The 26,241-nt window shown below is 38.3% G+C and overlaps 1 protein-coding gene across 2 annotated transcripts in view; it reads left to right on the top strand.

Moving 5' to 3' along the window:
• Positions 1-2,579: 2,579 nt before the first annotated feature.
• The window catches only part of LOC107704902 (protein tyrosine phosphatase type IVA 3), a 42,125-nt gene continuing 18,463 nt past the window's right edge, over positions 2,580-26,241 (top strand). Inside the window, exon 1 of one of the 2 annotated variants that reach the window (XM_016507938.1) lies at positions 2,580-2,680. The gene's annotated coding sequence lies outside the window, so the exon portion shown is untranslated. Of the gene's footprint in view, positions 2,681-20,015; positions 20,299-26,241 lie in introns of those variants that run through there. The other variant, XM_016507939.1, reaches the window with a different exon arrangement.

The following is a 26,241-nucleotide window of genomic DNA, read 5'->3' as shown; positions in this document are numbered from 1 at the left end:
GGGGTGCCCAAACTCGGTCCTGGAGGGCCGGTGTCCTGCAGAGTTTAGCTCCAACTTGCCTCAACACACCTGCCGGGAAGTTTCTAGCATGCCTAGTAAGAGCTTGATTAGCTGGTTCAGGTGTGTTTGATTAGGGTTGGCGCTAAACTTTGCAGGACACCGGCCCTCCAGGACCGAGTTTGGGCACCCCTGGTTTAAACAAAGAGCAGAAGGGCTTATTGAAAAATGCAAATTCATTATCTGGCAGCAGGTGGAGCTTTTCGCCAGGAATAGCCATTTCCCCAGTAACCGCAGTAAGCAAAGCAGCGTAGCACCTGACTTTGAAACTTGCAGCGCTCATATTTAATAAATTAAATAGCCTTTTGAAGTGTAAGCTATATCTCATTATAAATGTAAATATACATTTACGTGTATATTTAGTTTTTTCACTGGAGCACCACCTGAGTCTTCTTCTCCAATTTCTACCAGTGATCATTGTTTCCTTCCCGCGGTAGGCTACTACCTGGAGAAGCTACTCACTGCAGAGTAAATGGGTGGAGCTTACGTCTCGCTCCTCCTTGCTAGACGTCCAGCGAGGAGGAGCGAATGTAATTTGTGCCTAATAGGCGGAGCTAGATTATCCAACCACACCCTAACCCAGGGCTGTCCAAACTCGGTCCTGGAGGGCCGGTGTCCTGCAGAGTTTAGCTCCAACTTGCCTCAACACACCTGACTGGAAGTTTCTATGCCTAGTAAGAGCTTGATTAGCTGGTTCAGGTGTTTTTAATTAGGGTTGGAGCTAAACTCTGCAGGACACCAGCCCTCCAGGACCGAGTTTGGACAGCCCTGCTCTAACCCTACCCACAACTCTGTCCCTCCACCCCATTAGACGTCCAGAGAGGTGAAGATGGAAGTCATTTGACTCTGCAGCGAGTACCACTTGACTACCTGCGCAGATATCTGTAGGTTGCCAAGTTGAGGGGACAAATGGGTTGAAATTTGTATGCGTCGATCGTGTGAGAAAGATGCGTTTCATACAAGATCTGGCAATTGGACAACCTTGGAATTTGTTGTTGTGATTATTAATATGAGGTTTGGCCCATACAAATTACGGGAGTTTTACCGGAAGCGAATGTAGCAAACATATAAAATACGCCCAGTGGGATTTAAAAAAAATTTTTTTTTTTTATATAAAGATTAGAAATACGGGAAAATATTTAAACGGGATGATAGCGGGATAGAATGGTAAAATACGGGAGAATTCCAGGAAAAACGGGAGACCGCTATTTCATGCTCTGTAAAACCCAAATGTCTGTCATATAGCTTGTGATTGCGACACAGACTCACCTGATTTAAAAGTAAATTGGTCTTATACAGAAAGATTAAAAACTTCACAAAATAAAATCATGAATGTAATTACACTTTATTTATTTATGCAAAAATCCATACAGTTACATACAATGAAGAATGAAAAGAAACATTCTATAACAATACCCAACCTATATATTAAAATTGACACAATTAAAATAACAAATTCATCGTCCATATCCACGATGCAGAAAGGTTCAGGCATCGCCTGTATAAAGCTTTTCAACAATCACTGAATCTTCAATTGCAGGCTTGTTTTATATTGTTAATGTCCCACTGTTAATTGTTTGCCAATATCCTCTTAACTCTCAAATATTTAACGTGTTTTAATTGAGATTTAATGGAAATTCTGAAGAGCCAGTGTAAGTAATAAAAAATTTTGGGGGGTTATTCCAAAAATGTTTATCCTATTGTTATCATTTAACTCAAACAATAGCCTACTATTTCCTCCAAAGGTCACAACTGACGTGGACTATCCATCTGTTACTGGACATAAGTGAGCCTCATCTTTTAATAGGCAATGACCTGCATAAATTCTGAACCAGACAGAGTACTTAACCTATAAAGTACGATGTAAAAATAATTCTAACGACCTCATTACTTATATTTAAAGATGGTGAATATGATGCCATAGCCTACTAAAGAAGTTAAATTAAATTTAAAGTTAAATCTCATTGTACATTATTATTTTGCAGGACACCTGGGTAGGCCTACTGTTCTTTTGGGCATTTCGGAATTAATGTCATTTATAATTCCATATGTCATATGCGAAAATGTATGTAGAAGATGACACGGTTAAAGTAAGCAAAATTTTACGTGAATAGATGAATTAGATAAGTTCCGCATGACCCACTGACATATTTTCATAATTGCACGCTAGATGGCGCAATATTAGTAGTATTTCATGATTTAGCCTAATAATTAGCTCGGCATGAGATTAGTACCTGTATTTATTGTTATGAATATGATTATACTTAATTACTACATTTTAACAAAATTCAATATATACATTTCAAATATAACTTTAAAAACTCGCAAATATGAAAGGAATTTCTATTAACTCTCTTATCACATTATCAGATTTACTCACATAAATGTGTCTTTTATTGTTTAGAATTAATATATAATTCAAAACAATAAATATGTATTAGTATAAATATTGACATTTTATTCGAATCTAATTTTTACGCATTCTTTTTCTTCCCTCTCGGTTGCTCTGGGTGACGCTACGTCTCCATGGTTGCAGCAGGGGAATCTCCGCGCTCGCGTGCGCACACGCACCCATACACACACGGGTACACACTGAATCACATGGAGCAAGTCTGACAAATCTGTGAGTATGAAAAATCAATATGAAAATCAGCAGAAAGTCGTCTACTAAGATACAACTATGTGTTGAACAGCTTTGCGAAATCGTGTGTGCTCTGGTAATCCGCGCGACTTGTATTTTTGACGGCGGGGAGTGCGCGCTGAGCGAATCATTGTTTAGTTTTGGAGCTGTTATAGTCAATAACTTCTCACATATATTAATATGTCATCAATATAAGTAAATGCCCGACATATTATCTTGTGAATGTGGTTTTTATGCAGTGTGGAAAGTTAATTTGTCAAGGAAAGTGGTCGTCTGCTACCGGCGTTTTCAGAACAAAAGCGTTGCGGGGCTGTTAGCGTTAGCGCGCTGCTAACGGTATGTGTGGAGGTATTTCTTTCGCAAAGCACCGATTATATTAAGCATTTGTGTTCATATTTAGTTTAATAATTAAACAGCACCTAGATAATAAACGTATCTCTATTGTTCTGTGATAGAAAATCGCTTTGTGTATAGAATGGGGCACAGCTGGACGCATATCAGCATCCATTTATCGCATAACGAGAAAGTAAAAGAAAACCTCTATAACTTTGGGTGTGCATGAAAATTACTTGATAAAGTGGACATGTTGATTTTGGTTTATAACTAAGTAGCGCACAATAAAAGCAACAAGTTGTGATCAGGCTCGGTTTGTGCATGTTTGTGGTCTTTTTGTCTGGTATCGTGTCCGTCTCAAGTCTTTAAACCTTTAACGTTACTAATGATGCACCTATTATTTGCACAAAAGCGGTTATGTTCCTGTCACTCGAAAGGCCTGATGATTCAGTTCTGCTTAAGCTGCGATTTGTGTTCTCAGGAAGAGATGTTCCCAGATTAAAGAGCTCTCTTGTGCCAGGTTATCTATCCCGAGTTCATGTTTCAGTTTTTCTTCACAGCTGTAGTTGACTGTGTTTCAGATATATGCTGGTAGAAGGGAACACAAAGCTGTCGTTGCTGAGATGTGATCTGTGTGGAGTATTGGCTCAAGTGTTCCAGCTTTTTTGTAGTGTGTTGTTGGCTTTGGCACAGAATGAGCATTTCTTCTGCTTTTGTGTTGTGGTTTGTTTATGACTTTAACTTAAGGTGCTGTAAAATCCTGAACAGCATTTACAAGATGCATATATTTATACAAGACATTTGACTGCATCAGTTGACATGCTTTTAGGGTTTAAAATAGGGCTGCACGATTTGGAGAAAAAATCGAATTGCGATTTTTCTGATCAAAATTGCGATTTAAAATGCGATTTCATAAAAGAGCTACAGGTTTGTTGTGGTGGTTAACAGCACCAAAGAAAGACCAATCATAATCACAAACTATGCTACACTGTGATACTGTTTATTTAAAACCTCTTAAACATTGTGGCCATTTTTTTAATAAAGTTGTCATGATGCAAACATCTGTCATGACAAATTAAACTAAAGAAAATAACTACAGTATCTTAAATAAAGTTCAGTTAACAATTATATATAAAATCTTAAACTTTTAAGAACCCAAACACACTGTAAACAATTCTACATCAGTAAAACACTGACCATAACCTACATTAAGGTTGAAACAATGACAGCACAGGTTTTGCCATTTAAAGTGCAAAGTACATGAATAATTCTGAGGCCTAAAGGCCTACAAGAAAACCTTCACATTTAGATTGTTACATTTTCACATTGTTCAGGGTAATGTGCTTAAAGACTTTTTGACAAAAAGAGCAGCATATCCACTCTCTCTGGTTTGAGACATGACCGTTGACATGTTACTATATTGCCTGCTGCACTGAAGAGTCTTTCCGACGGTGTGCTTGTGTCAGGAACACACAGGTATCGGCAAGCCAACCTGCTCAACCTGGGAAAGTTAACCTGGTGCTTAGGGATGTAACGATTCACTCAACTCACGATTCGATTATTATCATTTTTTTTTAACAAAATTAGATTTAAGACAAATTATAAATTAAATGTGTCCTTTTCTCAACCGATTTGAATCGTCACATATTTGAATCGATTTTCAACCGGCTCGCAGTTAATCGTTACATCCCTACTGGTGCTGTTTCCACCAGGTCAGGGGATTCTCTTCTCCATCAATTGCTGGTGCAGTTAAGTAGCTGTTTAGCTCTGCTTCCACCACATGATGAAAATTAGGAGGTTCTTCTGGAGACACAGGGGAAATCTTGAAATAGCTGCCAAGTGTCTTTGCTTTCACAGACGAGGCTGCTGCTAAATCCTGTGACTCTGAGACATGTGATCTTTCTCCTGTAACATTCAAAAACAGGGCAAGCAAGTTACTTAAGTTTTAACATTTTCAGTACAAAAATGAATGCTCAACACATTTCCTCATAAGTGCCATTTTCTTACCTTTCTTGCAGCTTCTTCCATCTCTCTCATCATTCTTTCTTTTATGGTTGGGATGCTGTCTTGACTGATGTAATTCGTTTTGAAGCAAGGATCTAAGAATGATGTAACATCCAGAAGTTCTTGAGTGGCTGGGTCATCATATTTTTCCTTGAGGTATTGGAGGACTCTGTCTTTGATTGCCCTTGTTAGATTAGTGTCGTCCTGATCTTCAGCGAGTGTCTTTGTCCTCAAAAGGTGAAGAACTGGCTTAAGATAGGAGACACTAACATAATCCTCTCCCGAAAGCACATCTGTAAACTCCTGAAGTGGATGTAGAGCTTTGTGGATGGATTCCAACACCTCTATGTCTTGCCATGTCAGCGTTAGATGCCTTGTTTTCTTGTCTGCAGACAGCACATGATTCAAAGCTTTACATTGCTCCAGAACCCTTGCAATCATTTTTTCTTTGGTTCCCCATCTTGTTGGGCACTCTGTAATCAATGAGTGCTCAGGCAGATTCAGCTCTTTTTGGGCTGCAGTCAGTGCCATTCTTTTCTTCCAGCTGTAGGAGAACTGACTGACCAGCTTCTTGCAAACGCCTACTGCTCGCTGCACCCTGTCATCTTTCAGTGCGTTTTCTGAAAATATACTAGGGCTGCACGATAAATCGCACGTGATATTTAACGCGCATCTTATCAGTGAAGCCGGTTCTGTAATCCGCGGTAAATCTCCATCACCTGCGGGCTTTAAATTCTATTATTAACAAAGCTCAACCAATGCTGTAAAATTATTTATCATTGTTATTACAATATGATTATGTAATGTATATGAATAATTCCCAATTATAAAATGTATATTATACATGAACACTTACTGATAGCAAGATGGAGTCTGTGACCAAAGCACTGCAGCCTGGTCCATCCATTTATTTCCACTGCCCTTATTATGTTGGCTGCATTGTCTGTGGTGATGCACACCTGGCCTTCTTCGTTCAGACCCCAGCCAGCTAGAGCATCTTTCAAAGCAGAAGCGATGTTTTCTCCCGTATGGTCAGTGGGAAAGTACGACGTTTGTAAACAACGACTCTTTAATTCAAAATCCACACATATGAAATGAACAGTGAGACTTTGATATGGTTCAGTCGTCCTGCTCGACCACATGTCAGTTGTCGCCACATAATATTTCACCTCTTTTAGCTCAGCTTCAACCTTCTTCCTGCACGTATTGTACAGGTTTTGGATGGCTTGAGTAAAGAACGTACGAGAAGAAATGCGATATCTTTTATCGAGCGTTAGGATAAGATTCTTAAAACCATCTTTTGTGACAGCGTTAATCGGCACCATATCTTTAGCCAGGTAACTTATGGTGTCTGTTATTTCGCCATACCTTCGTGAAGATTTGTCATAGGGTGTGACACTTTCTAACGCTTGAGCAATTGAAGTTTGCTTGGATGTCAGTCGCGGTGGTTGTGACGAAGTGTGTTCATCGGTGGGCCTTTTGGCCATGGATTCATCATAGATTTGTCTGTGATAATTCTGCAGGTGCTGATACAGGTTGGTTGTGTTACCTCGCGAGGTCGACACAGACGTTCGGCAGGTTTTACAAAGTACTTGCCTTTGAAGTACATCAGAACGTCGAAATCCAAAATAATTCCAAACATCGCGATTTCGGTTTACAAACAGTTAATCGTGCAGGCCTAGTTTAAAATGTTTGATTTGTAGTTGAGACATGAAATAGTCCCGTGTTGTGACATGCCAAACTCCATCTAAAACATTTTAAATAACATTTATTTTATTTTTGCAGTTATGCATGCAGTATTTGCAATTACGCATTAATTGAGACTACTTGCTATGTATTGTTCTACTTTTCTACATTACAATTGTATTTGTCGTATAGCTGGACTATTTAAAGGGACGTTCACCTCAAACTTTTTTCTCCCTCATGTCATTTTGAACTTGCATGACTTATTATCTTATGCAGAACACAAAAGGTGATATTTTGAAGAACAGTTTTGGTGACCATTGACTTCCACTGTATATACAAAAACACTTCTTTAAGGTCTTCTTTAATATGCCACAGATTAAAAAACATCATACAGATTTGGAGCAGCATGAGGGTGTGTAAATGAAGACAGAATTTAAGTTTTTGGATGAACTGTCCCTCATAAAATGAGCTATAGTGAAGATGAAATTGGAAGAAAAATGGTGATAAACTGTATTTACCAGTTATAGGACAATATATACATTTCCCCTTATACATATATAAACATTTTAACCTGAAATTTGGTTTTTAAAAGATTTTTTATGCATCAGCTATATTCATTCAACAGATGCTTTTAATAAACTGACAAATGAGGAAGGATAATACACTGCAAAAATGTAATTTTTCAAAGTAGTTTTTTTTCCCAGTACAAATACCAAAACATTTTTAAATCAAGTTACATTTACCTGCGAATCAAAATGACTTAAGATATTAAGTTTTGTTTTATGAAAATTGTATCAAAATTAAGTCAAGTTATGCTTGGAGTAAGAAAAATAAACTTAATTCAAACAGAAAACAAGATTTAGACCTATATCTTTCCAGTCATTTTCCTTCCTAGATAAGAAAATGATTTTTTTGCAGTGTACAAACACACTGTTAACATTAAAATTGGCTTGCAAACACAATCTCTAGACTTGTGTGGGAAAGAGATATATAAAGACGTTCCTGTCACTTCTAGTGAAGTGAGAAATTCTCAGAAAAGGTCAACTCCTGTGTCTGGTATTTGACTGCAGGTGTTACATAAATGCAGTCTTCGAGTCTAGTAGTTTTACTGTCAAACAACCTTATGGTATGTTCCTTTAAACTTGTAAGTGAGCCTGCCTTTCCTGCATAGTTCATTTGATTTGCTGCCATTGCCTCTAACTGTTCATCTAAGCAAACAAACATTGCGTCATCTTTGCAACCACCGACTCCATTGCAGTGGAAATGTCCTGTAGGTGCAGGCCAGGAGGGTAAGCCCACCTCTAATCAGTCAGGCAGGAAGAGTTTAGGCTGGGATGGGTTTCCTCCTACCTGCTGTGCACTTCACGCTGCAGGTCACCAATCCGCCCTGCTGTTAGTAATGGAATGTTGGAAGAGTTTCTCTTGGCTCTGTACGCTGAAGTTTAACCGATGACGTAAACTGCCACCATGGGGTAAAGGGTGGCTTCCTCCACGGCAAGTGAGTTACTCCCCTTTTATTAGGAAAAAGTGAGCGAAGCTGGAAGCTTTGTAAGAAAGGGAGAGATTATAAAGGGGGTGGGGTTGTTAATGTTTTCTTTGATTTAGCTTTTTTCTCTGTTTATGTTTCCCATTATTTTAGCACCATCTCAGCCTCCCTGTCTGTTTTCCATTTCAACACAGATGCAATAGTTTGTTTTTTTATTAGAGGGTTACTTCTGTTATTCAACCCGAAACGCAGTGGGTCTAATCAAAGCAAGCTCCTTCATTCGAGGAAAGTCGGCCCCCAAGGGTATGTGACATTTACCCGGCATGCATTTACTGAAGCCTGCTGCTGGGAATTCCTCCCTGAGAACAGTCGCGCGGGACCGGAGTCTTAGAAACCTGTTACTCACTGCTTCATAATAGTAGTAGTTTCATAGAAGAAATAAGCCGCAGGACTCTCCTACTGCAATTCTGCCTGTCAATCAAAATGGCTTCATCTGACTTTACTGGTGCCTGGCAGTTTCTGGTTGCCTGACAGCCACATAAAGAGGCGAAAAAGGGAAGAAAGTAGTGGAGGTTTCAGAAGTGCACTGTTGCCAAATAAAGGGTTATGCTGCAATTCCCAGAGGAGCAGTTGTCCCCGTTCTCTTAAACTGGCATTTAAGGTCACCCTTTGGGTTCAGAAAGCACAATACAGTCATGTTTGGTGGTGTATACATGTATACGCAAGCACTGAGTGCATTTTTGTAATAGGAACCATTTACTTTAGAGAGAATGAGACATTTTTAGGGATTGCATAACAATCAGATTGCACTTGACCACATACATGCTGGTGTAATAGATGGATCACATCTATTGTGATCAGAGTGTGTTCAGATCACTGAAACCACATTTTTTTTTGTTACAGACAGTGATAGAAGTGACAAATGTTTTTATGTACATTTTTGTAAGTAGTCTTTCAGATCTCCTGTAACGTGTAAAAGTTGTCCAGCTAAACAATATCCTGATGCTAATGTATTTTAACATCTGGTGTAAAGGGGCCCTAGATGCGGGTCCATTTGATCTCCTCAATTCAGATGTTAAAGACTTTTGATGTGGAAAAAAAGATTATTTCAGAAAGAAGATATTAAAAAAAGAAATATGAGACGTAGGTCATACTGGCAACTTCATGGAAAACAAGTTTGACTACATTATCTTTTGCTGCAAAGGTGGAGAGAACAGATGCCAGTTTTGGGCATTCGGTTTGAATTTAATAAAAATCTTTGGGTGTTTGCTGAGAAATAATTTGCACCTCATTACAAGTGTAGAGTTTTTTTGTTTGTTTTAAAGAAATTAATATTTTTTTTCTATTTAGGATACATTGAATTGATCAGTGACAGTTAAAGACCTGTATAATGTTTCAAAAGATTTCTGTTTGAAATAAACACTGTTTAAAAGATTTCTGTTTGAAATATTTCTGTTCATGAAAGAATATGGAAAAAGTATTAAGCAGCATTTTTTCTGCACTGATAAAAATAAGAAATGTTTCTTGTGCCTAATAAGCATATTTGCCATCACAGGAATTATTTTTTTAAACATATATTAAAATAGAAAACTGTTATTTTAATTTGTCGTAATATTTCACAATAGTAATGTTTTTACTGTATTTTTTATCAAATAAATGCAGCTTTTCTGCCATTTTCTTAATTTTTGCTTTTTCACAAGTTGAGAGTACTTTCATTCCAAAATCAGTTTCTATGTCTTGAGACATTAAACTGTGTAAAAATGAGTTTGATCAAATTGTTTTTGTACATGTTTAGTTTGCAGGTATCTCTTCATCACAAGCGCTCATCAACACGGGCATGTGATGTTATTGCCGTCTCAAGTAGTTTGTAGTTGTTGTTGAACTGTCCTATTGGTTTATTTTTCAACTGTACAAGAACAGTATGCTGATGATGAAATCTGCATTGTGCACACTGTGCATAACTTAGTTTATGCCTAAAAAATGAATATAATTTGGGATTTAGTCCCTCATAACTTGTGGATTTTAGCAACATACTGCAGGTGTGTTTATTTAATATCAGACTGATTGAAAGGCTAAGATCGTCTTACTCTGATTAGCTTGTTCTAAAACAATGCTGTTTCATGTTTAAGATGTGTGGTCTAAGTTAGTCATAGTTGACCCTAGTCATCACCAGCATATGTTTTTTTCACTCTCTCTCTCTATATCACACACACAGAAGGGTTCATTTCCTAAGGCTGAATGCTTTCTTAATGAGATTTCTCCATAATTCTCCCGCTGTCCCTTAGGTGATATGCTGGATATCTGGACATCGTGTGTGGCTGCATGTGCTTGGGGTAGTTGAAGGAAAAAGGGTGGTGAGTGCCTCACAGGGAGATAAAGAGTCGTGGTGAAGTCAAAAAAAAAGAGAGCAGGATAAACTCGATAGAGAGAGATAGAGCACGAGCTGGTGTCTGAACACTCCCAGGGGATTCCTCGTGGCCAGTGTACGAGACACAATGAAGGGAAATGCTTCCTGTGGGGATCCCATAGAGTTTTGCACTACTGTATCTTTCTTTTGTGGGAATAGATCTCTGCAAGCATCATTTGCATTGTGCACGGCTTGCAACCCTGTCATAAAAAAACAAACAGTGGTCCACAGGGCAATTGGGAAGCCCCTGAGCTCCAGTATAAACTATAGTTACCATGTGTTTGGAGATTTTGAGGTGATGCAATATCATGATAGATATCCCAGCTGACTGAGAATTCTCTCTGCAGTTTCATTTCTCATGCGGTTTACACAGACACATGCATGTCATGCATGTTGGACAGTTCATTGCAGTAAACACAAAGTACTTTTACGTCATCTTGTGCTCATATTCGAACTGTTTAGATATGAATCAATCTGAAATCCAAACAAGTATCTGATTATGCACCAGCAGCTGTGGCCAAAAACGGCTGACCTGGAACCATGGTGACCCCTGAGAGAGCTAGTGTTTATACTGGTCCATCCAGAGTGAATGGATGCACGTAGACCTGTCATGTGAATTAGTGTGATTCTTTTGGAGTGTGAGATGCTGTGACTTTTTTTTGACATGGACAGGTAAGTATAACATTTATTTTTAATTTGAGTCATATTAACTAGTTCTTTTAAATGAATCAAAAACATACAGTGTAACTTGTAGTACGATCCCTAAACAAATGACTTATGAACCAGTTCTTTTTAGTGAATTAAAAATAAACAGCTCAGCGTGTCTAGTGCAATCCCTAAACGAATGACTCTATTGAAGCCTGCAATTTTAGTGAATCTAGAACATGTAACGTGACCTGTGTAGTCTGATCCCCAAGTAAATGACTCTTTTGAACCTGTTCTTTTTAGTGAATCCAGAACATACAGCACCACGAATGTAGTCCGATTCATAAATGAATGACTCTTACAAAACATTTTGTAGTGAATCAAAAATGTACAACATGACTAGTGTAGTCCGATCCCTAGATGAATGACTCTTATGAATCTGTTCTTTGTAGTGAATCCAAAACATACAGCGTGACCAGTGTAATCCTATAGATTCCTGAACACTAATGAATTGATTGTGCATGAATCAGTGGTTACTTAAGCCGCTTTTCCACCGAAATTACCTGGAACAATTTGTCCCAGGAACTTTTTTTCCCACAGACCTGTTGCTGTCTGTGTTTCCATTGCGGTCTAAAGTACAGAGAAGATTAGGCAAATAGTCTGGTGACGTATTTCTGCGCGTGTTTCTCAATCCCAAGTACGCAAATTTCGGACTTCGCAAGTTCGACTCGAGAGTGTGAACTCCCGGGGACGGGACGACGCAAGTCCGGTAATTCTGCAAACAGCAACGTACTTGATAACATCAGTCAGCTCGCCTTCGCTACTGCAATTTTCCTCACTGTATTTACAATTAGATTAAATATGATATCAAACACCACTGCCTCTTTTCATTTAAACATATTAATAGCCGCAGAAATTTAGTTCAAGAAACATACATACATTACAATGAAACGAAATATTATATCAAACAGTTTTGCCTCTTTTCATTTTCATTTTAACATATTAATTAGGGCTGGGAAAATAAATCGATGATTCGAGAAATGATTCAGCATCGATTCTGAGATTTTCCGAATGCATCGCGATTCTTTCTTGAATCGATTCTGAGCTTCGTTTTGAACAGCAGATGGCACTGCATGCTTTAGAAACGGACGTACTCTGCTTGTTTCCAAATCCTTACACACACTTGAACCTAAAATAATCATTCATAAAATTCGAAAAGGTTGAAGCGAATTACAAAGTTGTTCACAGTGGGCTGTGTTTACATTAATGTCGCGTCATAAAAGCATTCTGATCTGAGGTGAAATTACACATTAATCTCGCGTCATAAAAGCATTCTGAGCTGAGGTGAAATTGACTAAGCCGAACGCACAAGCGCTCTTTAGCACTCTTCTTCATGAGCATTTGAGTGTGCAGATAACAACTAGATTAGAGTGACATCTGCTGTTAAAATCTAAGCTCAGAATCGATTCCAGAGGAATTCGGATGCATTCTGAAAATCTAAGAATCGATCCACGAATCGATTCTGCATCGATTTATCGTCCCAGCCCTAATATTAATAGATTAATAGAATAAGGACCAAAGATTACCTGTTAGATTTACCCAAAACGAATTATATCTTATGTTTAACCACTACAGAGACATCAGAGCCAGCAGCAAATGTCAGAAGGACAAGCCGAGTTGAGGCTGCTCTCATTGGAAAACATGAGCACTGAGCGCCCGCTGATCGCATGGAGCTCATGTCTCCGAAATCAGCAAAGCACATTTTCAAATAGGCGCTGTCTTTATAAAGAAACCGCAGATTTGAGTTTTAAACAACTACATTCTCGCCTAAAATACTTTTAAAACTACATTTCATGACACAATAACAGTAATATTTAAAAAAATTATGCGAATAGGGTAAACGTACCTATTAAGCTCACGTACCCATTAAGCACACTTCCATATTTGAGCTCAGAATATAAAAAGACAAAATAATGTATTATCATACTTAGGGATGCAACGATACCATTTTTCCGATCCGATCCAGAATATTCTGAGTATCGGCCAATTCCGATCCGATACCAGCGCAGTTTTTTTTTTTTAAATCAGTGTAGAATTTCTATACTTCTGTGTGTTGACCTGATCGTCACTCTTTTGTGTGTTAATTAATTTAGCAGCAAAAGTTATTCTAGAAAAATCATGAGTGCACAATTTTATAAAATCTAAACATTTAGTGAAATAACATTATTTAGTGGGGAACAAATAAAAGTGAATAAGTGTAGGACTAAATCTGGTAAAAATGTTACACATTGCTCTCTGTATTGTTGTAAAATACATTAATGAAAACAAGTAAATGTATTTATATATAAATATAAACAAATAAAATTAAAAGACCTTTCTTTTAAATGTTTAGCACAGTAATGAAGGCAGCAACATATGATAGATAGAGGAGTCCTATCTATCATATGTTGCTGCCTCCATTACTGTGCTATACATTAGATTATTAATAGCCTTATAGGACAGAACAAGAAACGCTATAAATAATCTTTCATTGTGCAAAAGTATTATAATACGAAAAGCTCCAATACAGAACGGCACAAAGCGCTTATGCGCATCCCGTGCACAGAATGATGCGCTTGAAGCAAGAGAAGCAGCTCCGTGTAGAGAAGTTCAAAGCACAAAGGAAAGAGATATTGATGCGTAGTTTATTAAATCTGTGCGATAGTATATTGAGCCTTTTCTTTTAACCGTTTTAAATCTCAGTTATTGTGCGCTCCTGGAGAGAGTTTCATCGTCTTGACTGTCGTAACCGAACGCGACCATAACCAAACACGCAGTTTGAATGCTGAATGGAGGATGACTGACAGCCGCAGCGGAGAGAAGAGTTTATGTGAACTTGAACTGAATTACTTAAATATTCATCTGTACCTCACACTGAACTATGGAACAGCTTCAGAACACTTGGACTTTGACTTTATGGTGATTTATAATGTGTTTGTGCTTTTGTGGGGCTTAACAATAACACAGAATAGTATAAGCACAATATCGGATTTGGATCGGTTCGTCTGACCGATACCTGATCCGGCAAAAAATGCTAGTATTGGAGCCGATACTGATCAATCATACTTGATGTCTTAACCAATTGATGTGTTTGTTACTACATACTAGGGCTGTGCAATTACATCACTTGCCCACCTCGGCACCGACCCCCACCGTCGTTTTGATTTTTTTTATAGTAATAAAAATAATTTATTTCAGTAAAAGAACAGACACTACAATTAAAAATGGAACACGGCTGCTCAATGCAGTGTGCCAAACGACATTCGCATCACAGATCAGATTTAATTTATCCAGTGAGGAGAGTGAGTCGAGCTGACTGACAAGAAGAGTGAGGTGAGGTAAGATAGACAAGACGATGGCGGATGATTTAGTTTCAAAACGAGATGCAAAAGCGCCCTGTTTGGCAATATTTTGGATTTTGAAAAGCCTGTTGACTTTTGCCGTTTATCTAAGGTGATTTTGGTGAGTTTCTTATTTAATTGGTTCCACATTGTTTGCTGATTTTTACTCTTTCAACTTTGTGTCATTTATTTATTTTATTTGACATCAAGGTGTATGCCCTGCCTCCAAGCTTTCTTACTCGTTTTGCTAATAAACGTTCTACGTTTCTTATTTATTTGGTTATATATTATACATGTTTACTTAGCCTATTTCCAGTTTTGTAGACCTATTTAAACTTTATGTAAGTTATTTGTTATTTTATATTAGGCATAGCCTGCCCTATAGCATGGTGTATTTGTATTTGTTTTGTTAATACAAAAATGTGTATTTGTTTAGTTCTATGTTTTATATATAGGCTAAAGTGAGTTTGACGTTGTATTTTGTTGTTGCATTCAAGCAATTGACGCATAACCTAACGTTACTCTCCCAGGATCAGTAAACAGTCCTCCATAAAATGTGCTGCACACATCTGAATATTTGGGTTGAAGTGTTCTGGAACAGTGTTGTAAATACAACTTAACCACTGATTTCTAGTCGTGTCCTCTTTTGGAAGGCCAAACAAAGTAGTTTCGCTTTTGAGAACAGCGCGGCCGGTGGATTCGATGAAGGAGTGGCCTGCGGGCTTGCGGCAACCACATGTGACAACCCCGGGCTGGACTCCGCTTCGTCCACGGTGAAAGCCGATCCGGCGATCCACAGCGCGAAGTTGATGTATTTCCTCAGCGACCAGCATGGACCAGCTCCAGGCATGACGAAGCGGATATCGTCCTCTTTTGGAAGGCCAAACAAAGTAGTTTCGCTTTCACAACGAAACACACAGCGCCTTCTCGACATGGCGGCTCTAACAACAATACTACAGCGAGAATAAAAGTTACGCCTTCTTTTTTGCGTGAACATTTGGGTGGCATTATGTAAATCTTCCCACATCGTGACGTAGGCTTGTGGGGGCGTGTTAGAACGAGTCGTTTTAGGTAGGCGTGGTTGACTCTTAACTTTTATAAAAAATATCTCTTTGGATTTGAGACTTTAGTCTTTGCAACTTTACAGATCTTCTTTATGCACCAAGAGCTTGTAACACTCAGAAGAGAAAGGAAAAATTGAAATCGAATCATATGACCCCTTTAATTTTAATGTCGGATTGAAATGAACGTTGTTATTAGAGTAGTTAATCATTATCATAAGCGCGGCTAATGCTAATATAATGAGCATTAGAATGAAGTTTCTTTATTAACTATTTAATGCTCCTATAACTTTTATTAGGGTAAAGAAACAGGAGGACATGATGATATTTGCTATTTTTACACACCAGAGGTTTTAAATGAATTGTGAATCTAAAATATGCGTTAGAGAATGTACAAATGGTCATATCAGTCAGAAAAGCAGTTCTGGTTGTTATTCTTGGCTGAATAACTCTAGAAGCCTTTCAAAAGCCTAAAAAATTAAATATGTACACAGTTTGGATTAAATGAAAGTATAGTCAAATTTTTGAATTAGCATGTTTTTTGTTTTGCTTTGGTACCGAAATTGGTACCGAGAACTGTGGATTTTCAATGGTATTGGTACCGTGACACCACTAGATGCAATATATGCAGTAGTGTAATAGTGAACGAAGGAGGCAACACTAGTAATATAATGAGACATTTACTAACAAAACACAACATCTACCTAAGCAATGCGCTGCTGTATTATGTCTCGCGGCTCCAGCTCCAACTGAAACTCGCGAGACACATTCACATCAAATGTTGATTCGGTAACGTTAGAGTTAAACTCACGAGACTTATTCGCAATCACAAAAGTACATTATTTCTGCGTGCTTTAAAGCCTTGCCGGTTAAACGTTTTATTCGCGTGCTGTTCTAACATGTGCTTATTCAGAGCGCGTACACCCGAAGCGTCCATACACTAAAAGGCCGGTCAAACAGCACCTAATTACTTAGTTATCTTAGTTATTGTCTGATTGCGCTAATACTGTCAAAAACACACAAGTATCGATACTTGCGTTGTTTTATCTCCGCTGTTCTAACGTGCTAATTCGGAGCGCGTTCATCCATACACTAAAAGGCCGGTCAAACAGCACCTGATTACTTAGTTATCTTAGTTATCATCTGATTGCGCTAATAATGTCAAAAACACACAGGGTTTACATATAAACACTGTTAATTATATCTAAAGTGAAAGTAAACAGTTGAGAGAGAAATGGATGCGTGCAGCTCTTAAAGGGACAGTACTAAACTTGCTGCCGCTTGTCATTAAAGGGATAGTTTAACCCAAAATTTTAATTCTGTCATTATTTACTCAGTCATGTTGTACCAAACATGTATTAATTTTTATTTATTCTTGTGCTGAACACAAAAGAAGATATTTTAAAGAATGTGGGTAACCAAACAGTTTGCTGGTCCCCTCTGACTTTAATAGTAGGAAAAAAAAAAAAAAAGAAAGTCACTGGGGACCAGCAACTGTTTAGTTTCACACATTCTTCAAAATAACTTTTTATGCTCAACAGAAGAAACAAACTCATTCAGGTTTAAAACAACTTGACAGATTGCAGGGAAAGAAATACTATGGAAGTCAATGGGGACCATCAACTGTTTGATTTCCAGCATTCTTCAAAATAACTTTTTATGTTCAACAGAAGAAAGAAACTCATTCAGGTTTAAAACAACTTGAGAGCGAGTTTTTCATTTTTTTCATTTTTTCATTTCAATTCAGAATTTGCATTTTTGGGTGAACTATTCCTTTAATGTTAATAAAATAAAACACAAAGAGAAAAATAACTCACTGCTCTTGACTGAAGAACTTTAATACAGTTGCTAAAGTTCAGCAGTAATAAAATAACTTGACATTTTCAACAACTTTTCACGTCATATCTTTTTGCACCAAATAGTATTGATAACAGTATTGATAAGTACCGGTATCAATAAGCAGTAGGGTTGTGACGGTGAGGAAATTTTCCCACCGGTTAATCGACGTGTGACAACACCGATAATACCGGTATCACCGTGGGGGCGGGGGCGTTCCCTCTTTTCCTCGCTTTCCTTCGCTTTTAAATAGCTTGTAAAAGCACCGTGCACATTTTACATTCACTTTCGCAAAACGAGTAAGAAAACTTGGAGGCACGGCATACACCTTGATGTAAAAAAAAATAATAAACGACACAAAGTTTAATTCAAGTAAAAATCAGCAAACAATGTGGAACCAATTAAATAACTGAGCTGCTGCAGAGAAAGTGCATAATCCAATTTGTTCTAAACATGTGATAAGCTTCATATTAAGGCCTTTAAAAACTGGTAAGACAGTTTATAGTTTAGTTTCGCATATTAGTTTAAGCGGCTCGGCCCGTCATATGCTCTGATAGAAAGTCTGCGTGTGCCGCTGACAGAGACACTAGGCTACTCGCGCTGTTTAATGTGTTTGAGATGTGCTGTCTTCCTGAATGCATAACTTAAATTTCACAGGTATATTCTTCATCTGTAAATGTTAGAAAGTCATGGAAATATTTCCATTTTGCTATCAGAAGTGCATGAGCCTTCTGCTTTGCGATTCTCCGCTAAACTTCATAGACAGACTTCATGTAGAACAAGCGCCGCCGTGCGAATGTGCGCTAAACAGACAGCTCAATTAAATAGGAGCGCAATAATTCTGATTCCAAATACAGAAACGAAAATACCGAGATATATACCATATATCGCAAATCGGCCAAAAAATACAGAGATATGAATTTTTGCCCATATCGCCCAGCCCTAATAAGCAGTATCGGTATCGATAAAATGTAAACGATACCCATCCCTAGTCCCTAGCATCTTTCATGCTGGCCCCGGGCCATCGGGCAGTCCTTATTGTCGAGCCCTGCTTACTGTTGCCATCCCTATCTAAGAAGCAATCTGCCCTAATTCTGTAGCCACTGATATACACATAACAATAGGCTTTGCCAACTGCCATTAAACATTGTTTTTAGATGTTGTCCTCTGTGTACTGCCTGTTGTGGTAATGATGCGCTCTGTTGCACTGGAGAGTCAGCAATCTGATTCTGCATCTTGTAACTGATATGAGCTTGTATCTTTATAAACACAAAGCTGATTTCTGGTGTTTTAAGTGCAGCAAGTACTGATAGCACCATTAGGACATAGACTAGTTCCTGACCTTTTGGTGTGCAATCTTGATCTTCCTCCATCGGCCGCAGATGTGAGACTATCTTGGGCGGGTCTGGTGTCTTTCATGCAAGTCTGGAGTAATGAGTGATGGTGTGAAATGTTTAAGTACAGGCTGAGTGGCAGTAGACAGATGGGGCTGTCACTGGACTCTTGCTTTTGCAAGGAGATGGGCCTGAAGAAGTAGGACATGTTCTTAAAGCACACCCAAAGGGGCTTGTTAAGACCCATCTGGAAGATCAAAGTTATTTCTATTAGGGTTGGGCCGATAGACAATGCCATCGTCCATCGCAAATGGCTGATAGACACCGCAATGTTGAGCTGACATCGTGATCCCCCGCCATACCCCCCAGTATTCTGCCACATCCCAATACCATGTTTGGAAAGAAAATGACGTGTACTACGGAACCCCTAAAGGGAATATGAGATGGGATGAAAATACATATTTCAATACTTTCTCTCGCAGTTAGCCTATATCATTGGGTAATTATACTGTATATAATTGCGGGCATTAGGGAGCCTCTATTATGCCTGGCATTAAAACTGCTTTTGAATGCACGATCGCTTTTTAGATTCACTTTCACTTTCGAGATTCGCGATCGCACGTACTCTGTTTTTTAATATGGAGCGGCAGTACTTACCACACATTTTACATGCTTAGATGTTTGTCAGTGGTGCTGAGGATCTGCAAACCATTCATCATCGTCCTCAGTCATCTCTCCTTACTCTCTTTATGTGGTAAGTGAAATTTTATGTACTGTAATGTAACAGGCAATCGTTATGTGTTTCCCGTGTCTTTCTGAATACGGATTCACGCTTCGGGCACACCCCCTAACTTATTGTAAAGTGTTACCAATATTAATATAAATTCTGTCCAGTTTTATTGTTTTACTGTCAGTAAAAGTGTGGTTATTTTATCGGCTTGTGTTTTTTTAATTCAGTATCATTAAAATTTAGTTAAATTTAAAGTCTTACAAAATTAATAAAATAATAAATAATCATTACAAAGAATTTTCAGTTTTGGTTTTCGGCCAAGGGCATCCAGAATTTTCGGTTTCGGCCCAAAATTTTCATTTCAGTGCATCCCTAGTTCTTTATTTTGTTTTGATTCATGACAGGTTGTTTTCTGAAAGTCACACTATGTGAATCAGATGACTGTGCAAAAGTGTATACAGCATTTGTTCTCTTACATAGATATTTCATCTGTCAGCTGCAGGGGTGAACACCAGGCGTGGAGGAATCTTTTGCTTAAATCTGGTCTGCCAGCTGGAAAAGAGAGTCGAGTTTCGATAGGTGGTGACTAGGGAGCCTCCCCAGCATGCATGTACAGCATGTCTTCTGTCTCTGTTTTTCCTCCCCCGAATCCCATGAACCCCACACACACAAGAAATGAAAGGAAAGCTTAAGAGAAGGTGAGATGCATTGCAGCACTTTGACCCACTAATTCCTGTGGCTGTATCCTTGAGTAGCACATTTGGAAACTCCCCTCAGATGTTTCTGAATTCACTAGACCTCCTCAAAGGCTAGATGGGAACTATGCAAAACAGCCTGTAGTCCTTTCTGCCTGTGAGTCTGTTTGATGCTGCTTTACAAGGCATAGTTCACGGACCTTGAGTGTTCTAACATTTTGGAAAAGTTAACCATCACTCTTTGGTAAAACACTTTCTGTATTCATTTGTATTTACTTTGATACATTTGGGCTATTAATAAATACAACCTAATTGGTTTGGAATCTAAAATGCATTTGCATTCAAAATATACATTGAGCGTTAATCCCAGTGCATTAACTAATCATCAGCATTCAGTCAGATTTACTGAACAGAAACAGTTTTTTATGTCCATTGAACTTGCCTCTTATGTAGAAAACGTGAATGATATGATATGTTAATATGGGTACCAAACTAACGTGAAAAAGAGCAAATGAAAAAAAGAAATCTGTTTCTTATATTCTGAAAGGAAACCATTTTAAAATGATTTGAGAAGCGAGTTGTATAGTTTGCCTGATCCTACTCAATCAATGCAGAAGAGATGTATGGAATCCAATATGAGATGTTTGTAATCACTTACTCCTGACCCATCTAAAGCTTTATGAAAGTAATGTATTTGCTAGATTCTTGAAGATGTATCCAGCCTTTTCTCTCTGGAGAAATTACCTGTTCCAGAACTTGCTTGGAATTATCTGATGTGTGTTAGGGCTGCACGATAAATCGCATGCGATATTTAATGCGCATCTTGTCAGAAAGCCGGTTCTGTAATCAGCGGTAAATCTCCATCACCTGCGGGCTTTCACATTGAGCAGCATTAACTACACAGAGCCGTTGTTCACTGACGAGTTGCGCAAAACCACTTTCATATTCGCGCGATTTTTTGCGCAACTCGTCAGTGAACAACGGCTCTGTGTAGTTAATGCTGCTCAATGTGAAAGCCCGCAGGTGATGGAGATTTACCGCTGATTACAGAACCGTCTTTACTGACAAGATGCGCATTAAATATCGCATGCGATTTATCGTGCAGTCCTAATGTGTGTATGAATGGGTCATGTGACTGGAAAGGAGATGATGATGATCTCAGTGTTCTTACAGGGATTACAGCACTGCTCATATCTATCTTCTGTATCTATGGGACACTGGGTCCTGCAGGTCAGAAGGGATAAGGATAAAACCCCAGATCTCTTGTGACATCACAGGGATGTTGCTCTAGAGAACAAACACCAATGCATACACGCAAATCTTTTGTAGTCCGCAACACCAAGTTTCTTCTTTAAATCATCTTGTTTTTGTTTCTGCTTCTGCAAACACTGTAATAAAGTTTAGGGTTTTAGAGACTCCTGATTGAGAGTGAAATGTTCCTCTGAAGTCTAGAAGATGCTATTGATGTTCATCTGGACATAAGCACTAATTCAGCCTTGTGAAGTTGAGTTTTATCTGGTCTTAGTCAAAATGTAAGTCGGTATTCTCTGTTTTAGAATGGCACCCATTGAATATCTCAGAATGTGATTTCTAATTTTGTGGAGATATGAATAATGAATTTGTTAGTCTATGTTTGCCTTAATTTGGAAATGCTGTAATTGAGTTTTACATCCAACTTTCCATATGGTTTTGCTAATAGCATATTGCTTGCATTATGTCTGTTGGAAATCAAACTATCGAGTCCTCTTCAATCTTGGTTTTGCACTTTAAGTGCTTCCTAATGCGTATCTTATGCCTGGTAACAAATTGCACACCACACTTACTTGCAGATAAACATGCATGCTTGCTCGTGTTTAACACACATTAAAGTGTCACGGTGAAAAAATTAGCCACATAATATGTTGATCTGATTTAAGGAGTGCCTTATAAAGGAGTGTCTGCGTACCAGTGTTGTTGAATTCTGAACTGCAAATTTGTATAATTTAAAAATATTTGACCAATAGAGGATATAAAATCACAGATTGACTTCTTGGCTCAAGACAAAGAATCCAGACTTTGAATATGCATGATTTGGGGTATTGTGGGAAGGTAGAGTAAAGTGTAATGTCCTAGGGTGAGATAATTTCCTGTTGTCCATATTCCAAAGTAATATTGCATGTTCAGTGCCTATAATGAATGCACTTTAGTATAGGAAACTGAACCAGCCCTTGTCTTGCCAGTTTAGCGTCTTGCTCTAACCTAGTGGTTCTCAACCCGCGACCCGTCACGAATCCAAATGTGGCCCGCCATGCTGAACACAATTAAAAAAATAACTTTCAGTTTTACAATTCATTTTAGTTTTTACATTAATTAAAAAATGTACTAAACAAATATAAACTATAATGTTTTTATGTAAATTAATTTAGTTTTTCATATATTATTTTCAGAGCAGACCTATGTACTCGCATTTAACGAACACTTACAAGCACGCACTTTGGCAGAATTCAATTCAAATAGTCATCAGCAGTCATTAGTTTGGTCAAATTAAGCACCAGAATGGACAAATTAGTTATTAAGGGAGAAAAACGAAAATTGGAAAATGCCAGCGAAGGAACACATACAAACAAGAATAGTCGTAGCATCAGCAGAGATGCTGGACTTTCGGCATCAACTTTCGGTTTGCCCTGCCACTCACTTGAAAATGTTCAGGCAAAAGGAAACACCCATACTACGCAGCAATCATCCTTAATTGCAGAAATGTGGCAAAACATCTGGACAGTCGGGAGAGAACCTCAGATTATTAAATTTGAAAGTGCTTTCCCATATTTGGATCAACATAGGCTACAACTGTGAACGCACATTTTCTGCAATGTCACACTTCCGTGCGCGTATTACAGACTGCAGCTTACAATCGCAACTTCATTGTGCTGTTACTCCTTTCGAGCCGAATTTCACAAAATTGTCGCAATAATCAATATATCGACTTATCGCGCAATATATGTACATGACCTCAATAATTTTTGGTGACGCTATATATCGCCCATTATATTCTTATCGCAATTATTTCTGGGGCAATATATCGCACAACAAAAAGTTGTTATCGTGACAGGCCTACTCCCGACAGCATCAGGTGTCTTATTAATGGTGAGTAGAATTATTTATTTATTTCAATAAATGTAATCATTTAGATATCATAATATTTAGGCTATAATATTATAAAGCTGGTTGGGGAAAAATCTCCATACAAGTTCTTTGTGCATTTTTCTTTTTTTCTACTTGTTACTTTGCTCTTTTTGTTAGAAAATGTTTATTTACTATTTATTAAAGTTTTTTAAGGTATCTAATATTTTGATACTTAATTTCCATGATCTAAATATTCTTAAAAATTAAAATTTTTTTGTCATTTGGAAGTGTGTAGGCCTTCTTGCATTATTATGCTGTTACATTATGATTATATATTCAGTGGCATAAAATGGTCTTTAAAATGACAATAATATCACTTATCGCAATTATTTCTGGGGCAATATATCGCACAACAAAAAGTTGTTATCGTGACAGGCCTACTCCCGACAGCATCAGGTGTCTTATTAATGGTGAGTAGAATTATTTATTTATTTCAATAAATGTAATCATTTAGATATCATAATATTTAGGCTATAATATTATAAATCTGGTTGGTTTGTATTGGTGATGTAATATGTAAATGATATGCGGCCCGTGAGACTTGCACTTGGACCATAGTGTGGCCCAGTGGAAAAAAAGGTTGAGAACCACTGCTCTAACCAGTATGCATGTTTGTTTTGGTCATGGTGACCTTATCCTGGTGCAGCGTGATCTTTGCATGCTGTTAAAGGTAATAATTGTCACTCAATTTTACAACCTGCAGTTTTTAAATTAAGCACACTAGGGTTTGCACTAGGTGTTCTTGAATCTCATTTGGCAGAGCAGGATGCTGGTCAAGGTCGTAAGAGTTCGAATGTGAGAGAACACATTGACTGTATCTTGAATGCACTGCTTTGAATGAAATTGTATATAAAATATGCAAATAAATTATGCAAATGTAGCCTAAATGTTATGTTCAAGGAAAGTTTCTTGTAGGTATTGAGGGCAGTTGACTGGACAAATGTTGATATTTAATTTGTTAGTAAATTCTGGTTTGGCTTTCCTATTTGGGTTGAGTCACTTTGTTGCATGAACATTCTAGCTTTAATTGCTCATCTTATTTTATAAATCACCTCTGTCCTAGGGACATCTTTGAAGCAACCACTTGCATGCCATTGGCTAACTTTTCGTATCTTGGTTGTCAGTTTGAAAAAGGGTTAGTCATAACATTGCAAAGGTCAGATTTTGTCATTTATAATGATTTTATTTTTGAATGTCAGATTTACACCAGATGTTTACTATTATGAAAAACCTTCAATATGTGGCTGAAAAGTTACTGTTATCAAAAAATTGTTGTGGGGATCCTCTTCAAAATGTTGTGTTAAGCAGACGTTTAAATTCTGGGTATGGCACCTGTTATCTCAGCTCCCACGAATCTTTACTCAGATGTCCAACCTTATAAAGTTACATGGCAAAGAAATGTGCGTATGATTAATTATTTTCTTCCAGCTAATTATTTAATCCAGTTGTAAAAGGCGAGACCTTTCTGAGTGGCTCTTTTTTTTAGAGGATGCTCATGTTTCAAAACAAGTCCCCAGTTATCTTTAACTCCCGACCCTTTTCATTTCGGATCTGGCTAAATTTATTAGGTGACAGTTGGCAGAGGTATATTTAGAACACAGGTGGTCATGAGAGCCTTCCTGCCCTGCTGCTCCTCTCCAGTCAATTGCAGAACCGAGGCAGAACAAAGCCTGTCCAGTCCTTTAAACACTCTCACCTGTCAAATACAGGTTCAGCCCCACCAACAGGAAGACACCTGCAGACCTGTTCAATGAACTAACACTCCTGCACTCTTTGAGTAGTGGCCATGTCATTCAAAATGTATTTGGTTTTCTGTCCAAATTAAATCCTAAAATATATGAGTGTGAGAGTGTTAATGTGTCTGGTCATTTTGGATTTTAAACACAGTTTAAAAAAGATCATATTGAAATTTTCACAAGGCAAAACTAATGGCCCCAGTTGTGCTGCCAAGACATGATCTAGAAAGTGTGTGTTGGTGCTGCCAGTGTGGCATTTGCTGCCCATTGGCATTAGCGGAACGTGCCACAGGAGCCCTTGTGCAGAGGTTGCTTGAGCACAGCTGAGTGGGGCAGAGGGGAAGTGTTCCATATCACTTCTTACCTTCAATAAACATTGCCTTCATTTAGCAGCTGAAGTTCTGTTCATAGCTCCCTGAAAACTTTAGAACCTGAGTTAATTAGAATCTGGAGAGTTCTAGTAAGGAAAGGACGTGACGTGTGGCCAAGTATGGTGTCCCATACTTGGAATTTGTGCTCTGCATTTAACCCATCCAAGTGCACACACACAGCAGTGAGTAGTGAACAAACACGCACACACACACCGTGAACACACACCCGGAGCAGTGGGCAGCCAATGCTGCGGTGCCCGGGGAGCAGTTGGGGATTCGGTGCCTTGCTCAAGGGTCTCACCTCGTCGTCGTGGTATTGAGGGAGGAGAGAGCGCTGGATATTCACTCCCCCCACCTACAATCCCTGCCGGACCTGAGACTCGAACCCGCGACCTTCGGGTTACAAGTACCAGCACGACTAACATAGTAAAGGTTAGACTCTTATTGTTCCTCTTGTGATTAGGGTTGTTTGTATAAAATAATTGGCTTAGAGTGCTGGAACGCTTAGGCTGTTGAAAATACCCATTTGGTTCAGGTTAAGAACAGTCTGCTGGGTAAACAATCGGTGGAGGATTCTAGAGCCCAAGAGTTTCAGATTGTTTACTGTGGCAGTTGAGCTCCTTATCAACATGGAAAACAGCCTATAGGCCACAGCCACTTTTTATCACCACTTTTTT

The sequence above is a fragment of the Sinocyclocheilus anshuiensis genome, unplaced genomic scaffold (assembly GCF_001515605.1).
Source record: "Sinocyclocheilus anshuiensis isolate Anshui unplaced genomic scaffold, SAMN03320099.WGS_v1.1 scaffold702, whole genome shotgun sequence".
Lineage (NCBI taxonomy): Eukaryota > Metazoa > Chordata > Actinopteri > Cypriniformes > Cyprinidae > Sinocyclocheilus > Sinocyclocheilus anshuiensis.
The sequence above is the reverse complement of the archived record's forward strand: the minus strand, read 5'-3'. Positions and strand labels throughout refer to the sequence as shown.